The sequence below is a fragment of the Kryptolebias marmoratus genome, linkage group LG21 (genome assembly GCF_001649575.2).
Source record: "Kryptolebias marmoratus isolate JLee-2015 linkage group LG21, ASM164957v2, whole genome shotgun sequence".
NCBI classification, from domain to species: Eukaryota; Metazoa; Chordata; class Actinopteri; order Cyprinodontiformes; family Rivulidae; genus Kryptolebias; species Kryptolebias marmoratus.
In genome coordinates, this window is record NC_051450.1 from 7,507,939 (window position 1) to 7,517,015 (window position 9,077).

The 9,077-nt window shown below is 37.2% G+C and overlaps 1 long non-coding RNA gene across 1 annotated transcript; it reads left to right on the forward strand.

The window, feature by feature from the left end:
• Positions 1-2,135: 2,135 nt before the first annotated feature.
• On the forward strand, positions 2,136-8,490 carry LOC112450426. The gene is made up of 3 exons (XR_005232609.1): positions 2,136-2,286; positions 6,589-6,701; positions 7,722-8,490. It is a non-coding gene; the product is annotated as an uncharacterized LOC112450426 (long non-coding RNA).
• The last annotated feature ends 587 nt before the right edge of the window (positions 8,491-9,077 follow it).

The following is a 9,077-nucleotide window of genomic DNA, read 5'->3' on the forward strand; positions in this document are numbered from 1 at the left end:
ACTCTAAAATTGTCCCTAGGTGAGAGTGTGAATGGTTGTTTGTCTCGTTTGTCTATATGTGGCCCTGCGATGGACTTGCAACCTGTCCAGGGTGTCCCCTGCCTCTCACACAGTGACTGCTGGGGATAGGCATCAGCTCCCTGCGACCTGGAATGGAGAAGCGGGTAAAGAAAATGGATGGATGGATGAACATTTGCACAAAAAAATTAAAAAGTATTCAATTAAATATGGGCTGAAAAGGATTTGCAAATCAAAATTTTCTGTTTTTATTTATGTATCATTGGATTTGGGGTTAATCAATCACAGTTTAAGTTTGAGGATTTTTGGAGACTTTACCACATAATGTTCAAGCATGATCCTTTAACTTTCGAGCTGTCTGAAATTTACAACCTTTTTGCAATCTAACTCTGATCGCCACAGTCTTTACACTTCTACAGTTTAAACATCAAAATGTCAGCATTATGATTATTACAGATTAAGTCTCAGTTTATTACTGGGCATTAGAGAAGACAGTAGATAGATGCTGCATTTTCAGGCAGTAGCTGAGATGAGCACTCTTCAACATTTCTTCAGAAATATCCTAGTTTTTCTTACTTTTTTGCTACAGACAGTGAGCCCAGGTGTCAAGGTCCAATTTCCTTATAAAGCACATTTCCAAATAGCCCCTTGCTGTCCCAAAGTGTGGTATATAAACTGCAGTAAAACACTATTAAGTTAAGGTAAAAATACCACACAGTATTAACACATTCCTCATCTAACTCACGTTCACTGTGGTGGAAGCTCACAGTGAAGCCAAATAAAACTTATCAAAATGTTCCTGAATGAAAGTTCAATAAAGATAAGAGATCAGAACGACGCTAAAGTAAGAGTAACACACCCGCAGCAAACAGAAGCTACACAATACTTGCCTGCATAACTACCTGTCTGCGTCACTACCTTCCTGTATCGGTCTGTGTGGCCACAGACTCAGACACTCATTTAGATCTTTTTCCAACCAGTTTCAGCATGATTGTTCAATACCTATAGCAATAAAGTGTTGTACTTATTGTTCATCATTTGTCATATGTTTTGTAAAGCACACTGAGTGCTTTAGTTTCATACATCACTTGAATCACACCAAGTTTGGAGTTATTACAAAATAACACCTAAAGCACCTCTAAGCTGTGACCAAGACCTTATTATTGCTAATTACTCATTTAATTACTCTTCTTATTAACTACATTGTTAAATAATCAGAGCTGTTTTGATTATTAAGAAAATGTTCATCACATTTTCAAATGCATTGCTCATCACTGCAGATGGTGACATCAAATGGCTACTACAGCTCAGGTAGATGGTCGAACGCCATCCAGGGGTGTCGGACTGGGGGTACAGGGTGCTGTTTACCCAGAGCCCACAGCAGGGAGGGGCCCTCAAAAAGCCTGGAATAAAAAATAAATAAATGTCACAAAGAAATTCACACTGGCTGAATGGAGTGAATTAGAGACTGAATTTTGCATCAGTAGCAATGATGGATTTTCTCCGAAGGCCCTATCAAAAAGTGCAGAATGGTTTAGCCCAGTGGTTCACAACTAGCCTGGCTTCAGGACTCACTGTCACCCCTTAATGACAAATCATGATCCAAATCAAGAAACATTTTCAACTTCTCAAAATTTATTGAATGAAAAGATGGTGCAATTTGACCCTGAGATAATAGTAAAAGATATCACAGCATTCCAACACACACACACAAATCAAGTTTTATTATAAACCAAAACAACCAGCAAGTGGCGTCGCTAGAGAGGGAAATATTCCCTTTCAAACCCAATAAGCTGCATTTTAATTTAAGCCAAAATGATTCACTTTAGTAACTTTTTTAACAGATTAAACTGCTTTCATGCACAAACATGAAATAAAAAGTTCAACTACTGAGAGGTAGTTTTAAAAAAAGACTCAAAATATGTAGCTTTAGCTGAGTACCAACCCACTGAATATAGAATGGCAACTATTAACCATAAGACTGACATAACAATCAAAACAGTGATTATTTTTCTTAACATTTCTGCCTATTTTTTTTTCAACCTATTTTTGGGTCATGACCCACCAGTTGAGAATCGCTGGTTTAGTCCACACCAGCACCCAGTCGATTTAACAGAGTTATGCACGCAGTGATCCAAAGAGGAGCAGGAGGCAAAGAAAAAGTCAAGTGGGAAATCTGGCTACCAAAAAGGATAAGAAAAAGAAAGAAGGGGCAAAGAAATTGAAGGGAGGGAAAGCAGCTGCTTCCTCTTTTCTTGGAGAAGAAAGGTGAGCTAACACACACACAGCTAATAGCCTCAGAGTGAAAAAGCAGCAGGTTAGTGCTTTATTTTCACAACAGGAAGTGGATCAGTCACTAGCACAAATTCATCAACACCAAAACTTACTACAGCCAATCATTTGACATGGAGACGTTGCAGATGTCCCAGGAAAAACAGTTTAAGTTTGTGTTGATATATCAGCCTCTCTCAGTGTTCGATCGGGACAGATTTAATGGATTTCTTGTAGTCTCAGGTGAGTGTCATCACGTTATCCGAAAAACTGAATGCTACAGATTTTAAAAAGTGTAATGTTCATACTAAAAGCTCCACCATCATTTTACAGAGGATTGAAGGTGTTCAGATGTATCAGAGGAGGTGAATATTCCAACTTAATAATAAATGATGAAGAAGGCAGTCTAACTATTATATGACCCACTATTGGTGCATTTGAGTCACATTCAATGCCTTATAAAAATGATTTGATCTTGATAAAGGGCTGTCTCATAGTTGTTGCTTAATTCAATGAATTCACAAGAAAAAGAAATCTCAGGGCGTGCCATGTGTCAGAATGGTTCCCAGCCTGTAGGGGTTGTAAGATCAGAGCAGACTGAGTTCCCAGTAAGACAGGAGGTCCAAAACAAAGCATGACTCATGTTCCTTTGTAGGCATAGCTGAGCAAACGGTTTATTGCCATATATCTATTTAACTTTTCTGTACCATTGTAATATATCAGTATTAACAAAGCTTAACATCATGAACCACATGGCCTCAGTTTTAGGTGCAGCGGCAGTAGCAGTAGTAGCAGTAGTAGCAGTAGCAGGTCCCTCATCATGTCCAGATGAGGCACTGAAGATGTGAGACAAAATGAGCTCATGAAGGCAGTTAAGATATCTGGTTTACAAGCAGTCATCTGTATCTGATTCAACTGGAAGGATCTAAGCAACACTTAGTTTTATTACAATTATAAACAGGTTAAACTAATCCTGTATGCATTTTGCTTGGATAAGGTTCGTCCTCCTTGTAGCAGAGAAAGAAGATGAGAAAGAGGACGATGTAAGCAAAAGAAGTGAAGGGGAAGGTTGCTCTGAAGGTAGTGAGGCAAACGAGGAGAGGACAGAAGAGGAAGACATTTGACTTTTATTATGCTGACACCTACAGTGCAGCCTTGACTTGTCTCTCCAGGCAGTTTCACAACCATCAACACCTTGAAAAATGTGACCAAAACAGCTCATACATTGGACTCGTTAGAAAGCATTCAACAAGCGTCAACGACCTAAATGACTCAGAAGATGGAGGGACCTAACAGCCCTATTATTGTGATTGTTATAACCTTTTTTTGAAGTTATAACAAGGACTTATAAGCCTGGAACTCCAAACCCACAGTTAGAACTGAAGAAACTTTGTGGAGGACTGTTGAACTATTTTCAAGAATCAAGAAAAGTCCATTTGGTTCTACTGAACCACTTAGAGATGGTCTACAGTCCTACGGACCTTCTACTTTTAATATTATTGTCAGCTTGGAGATGGTCTTGTAGGCTTTTCCTTTAACACAAAAATCTGTAATCTTCTTTATGAACTCCTCAGACATCTCCTACCTTTGTTGTCTCTGCTTCATGTTCAGTGTGGTGAACACAATGATACCAAACCATCCAGTTTGTTCCCTTTGAATAGTCTGAATGTCTGACAAAAATATTGAAGGCTCCTGTGATAATAATTAAGGTACAGAGATGACTATAATGCAAAGATTACCAGTTTCTTCAAGGGGACCAACATCTCTGTCTATAACATTTTAGCAGACTTTTGTAAAATAAACATTTTTTTCACTATTTTGTTTACTCTGTCACATACTAAAATCATGCAGATAAATATTACACAGTTGTTTTTAATTGAATCACTTTTTGTGAGAAATGAGGCATCTATTGAATGTGCTGCAAGGGGAACAACAAATCAGTCTGGATCTGTATGCCCTTAGATTTTTTTTTTCTTCATCTGTTGTTTCAGCTTTGTGTTGGTTGCAGCCAAAACAAGCTTATTGTTTATCAGCTGAGATCATCTTACATTCACCAAAAATCTGGAGCATGGGAGCAAAAGAGCAACTGTGTGAAACATATCCCTCCGACCCCATTTCTGCTTGTGGAGATGAGATAAGTTCAGCCATGCTCTAACAAGTTAAAGTCCCACCTTTGTTCCATCTTTTTAAGATCTACATACCAACACACCCAACATCGCTTCTTCATGTCTCCGGGCAAGCTCAGACGGCATCCATCTGCCAGGATGTAACAGAAGAAAGTCACAGATTAAAAAAAAAAAAATTCCTAATATAAAATAAAAAAATGTGATATATATACAGGCATATATATGTACATATGTACTGTTAATGTTTCCTATAAAATGTTCCCAGCAACTAATGGGATTGACAAAATCCTGGCCTTCTGTACTCGGTACTAATGGCATACTTTATAGGGAAATTACTTTTTTTTAATATCCAACATTTCCAGAATGTTTTGGTTGTTTTTTTTTCGGTAAGGAAAAGGGAATAATGGATTTTAAAGTACTTCTAGTACAACATGTTATTACAAGGAAGAGGTTCCTGGCAGTGCTTCCTTGTTTAACATTGTCCCACCTCCTTCATTAGAGCCTGCAGTCTGAATACCAACAACTGCAACTCCAAAAAAACCCATCATCCCTTCCGAGCATTCCTGCACGAAGAACAGAGCGAACTCCTGCAAATTCACAAGAACATATAAAACATATAAGTACATTATTTTTATATCTCTGAGCACATTTCCTCATTTGCTGCATTTTCCCCCTAGTCATTTCTTTTTTATTCCATTACGTGACAATACTTACAGGACAATGAAAGTACAAAACACAATCAAAAAAAGGGAAGGGGAGATAGAAAAAAGTAGTACACTGAAAAAGAAAACAAAAAGCGTGCACAACTGACAATAGATAAGTGATAAAATTAATTGGAGAAATATGATCTCTCCTTCTAACGCTCATCAGAACTCTGGCAGCAGCATTTCGGACAAAATGAAGACTTTTTATAGATTTTTTGACACCCAGATAATAAAGAATTACAATAATCCAGCCTAGACGTGATAAATGCATAGGTCACTTTTTCTGCATCATTTTTGAACAAGATGTTTCTGATTTTACTAACATTATGCAAGTTGAAGAAAGCTGTCCTGGTAGCAGTTTTAATATGGGGAATAAATTACATATCCTAATCAAAAATAAAACCAAATTAACTGGAGGCCAAGTTAATGCCATCCAGAAAAAATGATGGGCTGCTAAGTTTGTTCTTAAGAGGTCCAGAAACCACAATATCTGTTTTGTCTAAGGTTAAAAGCAGAAAATTAAGAGACATTCAGATTTGTATGTCTCTAAGACAAAGTTGCAGAAATAGAACTTTTCATTATTCTAGCTACAGTACTAAAAAGAAACTTGGGGTTGTCCTTGATTTCCATTAAAGATAAATAATGTACAGTTCTAGCTTTATGAAGAGCTTTCTTGTATGTCAGGAGGCTATCTCTCCAGGTTTAATTTAATTCTTCCAAATTAATGAAGTGCCATTTGTTCTTCTCAACTTTCTAGATGCCTGTTTTAAAGTATGCAACTTTAAATTAAACCAAGTAGCCTGCCTTCTCTTACTAATCACTTTCTTTTTCAGAGGAGCAACTTTATTAAATGATGTTTGCATTTAAGTTGTAATATTATCACCAAGATAATTGATTTGTGAGAATGGAAAATTAAGGTTGCTGCTCTCTGTTGTATTGTACTGTGAGACAGAGTAATATTGGAAGAGATTCTTTAAATTCTTTAAATTTGTTTACAGCGTTCTCTGATAAACATGTGCTGGGATTAAATTTTCCCTCAGAGATTGTGTAGTCAATGTAAACTCAAAGGTTATTAAAAATGGTCAGATAAAACAGGGTTGTGAGAAAACAGATAGTTCACTCTCTATGCTGTTTTTTAGGATCTGTACGCCAATAAAACTCCTACTGCACAGTTTGTTCAGTGAGGTTTCAGCTGAAAGTTTTGGTATATGAATGGCTAAAATTGCAAAGTATGAAGAAGTACTGTAATTAGATTGCAGAAAACATATGGGAAAATAAACAAGAAAACAATAGTGTGAATGCTGACTCGGTTTTCACACTGGCAGTGAGCTGATGGAAGAAACGTGGACCTAGAATGGTAACAGTAGGTCACAATATGTAAAAAGCGAGGTAGATTGGTTAGTTTCTGAGCGCCCAAAAAAATCTTAAAGAGTAATCATGCAGCTTGTTTCTCTCTTGTTCGCTTTCAGGCCAGGAGGAGATCAGAAGAATCCAGAGGAGGCTGTAGAAATGACTGGAGAGCCTGCAGAGGAAGTGGGATCTGTAGTTTACCACTGAGAAGATGAGTAAAGAAGGAGTAAAGGTGGATTTTGTTTTTGTACTTTTGTCTAACTGTGTGCACACTGTGAGTCCTGTTTGAAAGTTTTTGGATGATTAAAAAGTGCCAGGAAGGTGTTTTATTGTTCAGACCATGTCATGGCAAGTTCAAGGCAGGCACATGGTTAGGAATGTTGCAATGTGTACACTGGAAAATGTTCCACTACCGAGCACTATACTGTAGGCTTTTCGTTTACACACACACACACACACACACACACACACCCTCAATAAAAAGCCGTGTGGTTTGGTTCCTTGTCCAGTGACTCTAAAACCAATGGAAAACAACAACCGCTCCACCAAAAAAACCACAACCGCCTCAACTTTAAGCAAAACCACTTTTTAAACGGGACAAGTTAGTTTGTGCAGTTGTAATGAGCGTTTGAGATATTGAGCTAAAACTTGGTGAGAATCATTCCTACCACATATTTTGACTTCTAAAGACTCTCAAACCTAAGTAATGCCCAGAGTATAAGTCAGAATCTCAGAGAAGTCCAAAAGGAAATATCTCAGGTATGGAGGGATGAAAAACAGGAAGAAGGATGTTTAAATAATTTCTTCCTCTGAAAAGAGTTGGAAATGTATTAGACTTGGCAAATAAATGTGTGCTGAGAAGAACAAAGTGTGAACATTAGGAATGAAACAATATATTCACACAAAAATAATGGTTGCTGGCATCTGTTCTATATATATATATATATATATATATATGTGTGTGTGTGTGTGTGTGTGTGTGTGTGTGTGCATGTATCTGTTTGTTACCAAAATATCTCATGAACCAAGGAATAGATTTTAATGAAACTTTCAGAAAGTGATCACTGGATGTATATCTAAAACTGAATAACACTGTAAGTCGATCTGATTCTTCTATAGTCTATAGTGTGCCCCCCTCACATGGGGGTACTGAAACCCAAAGGGGGCTTACCTAATGCTGTGGGATGATGGTATTACAAAAGGATTTGAAATCTACAAATAGCTTTTACACATGTGTACTCCTCTCCTTCAGATGTACCAGGCTTGGAAGACAAGCAGAGGAAATTACATCTTCTGTGGAACATTTTGAGTGGTGAGCTGATTGTAGGATGGTGTCTGAAGATGATGTGGGTTCCAGCTTCTCAGGACTTCGTCATAATGATGGTGATGGTGGTGGTGGGTGGGGGCGTAATCATTGAGGTATGTGACTGTGGGTTCTTGGGGCACTGGGATGATGGCAGCAGTCTTAAAGCATGGAGGAACAGCAACCTGGTTCAGTAACCTAATGTTCAGTAATGATAAACCTAAAGAGGAAAGGACTTCAATACTTGCAGACAACAAATGATGAGTTATTAAAGACTGTGGTTACTGAAAAAATCTATGTACTATATATTGAAATTGAAGTTCAAGTTCACCTACTGAGTGAACATTGAGTCAGCGTTCACATTATTGGTTTTATATTTATAATTTCTTCCATACTTTTTCTTTACAATGAAACTACTTCCACATACTTGTGGCTTTGTGTTATTTGAACCATTCATACATCAGTGTTTGATTTGATCAGGAAAAGTACGTAAAAGTTATGACTTCTAGTATTTGTACATTTTACACTTTAATTTACCAAAAATCCACATATAAATACACTGAGATCTCTTCAATGCCTCCAGAAAATATTGTTCTCTTAGAAATCTGCTTAAGCAAACTGCTTTGTTCTTGTCTTCTTATGCTCCTTCTAGATCAGGGGTGTCAAACCCAGTGACGCAAGGGGGCCAAAATTAAAAATTTGGTCCTAGCCCAGGGACAATTCCAATCAATATTTAATAAAAATTACATAAATTAACCTTGGTTTTAGATGTATTATGTCAAATCACTCATATAGAAATATCAATTACCTTTTCCCAGTTACAGGTTATACAGAATTTAGAGCAAACCTACTTTAATGAACACAGACAAATAGATCAAACTTCAAAAAGCCCATCATTAGCAGTCATTTCTTACACCTCACTCAGCTTTTAAATTAATTTTTTAACATTAAAACAGATTTAAAAAAAAAGCCATCTACAAAACCCTGATCATACAGAAATTATAACTATATATTGTTGGCTTCTAAGTCACTGTCAAGAGAAAACTTCACTAATTAGGCTCTTTTTTAAGCAAAATAGGAATCAAAGACTCAATCTGTCCCAGACAATGAAATATAAAAGTTATCTTGGGGGCTGGATGAAATGTTACAGAGGGCCGGATCTGGCCTGCAGGCCTTGAGTTTGACACATGTGTTCTAGATACTGTCTTACAAATTTTAGCTTTTTTCTATGATTTTGCTACATTTAGCTTTGGGCTATGGTTTGGCTAAGTTTAGCTTTAAGCTGGAACATTGCTAATTTGATCC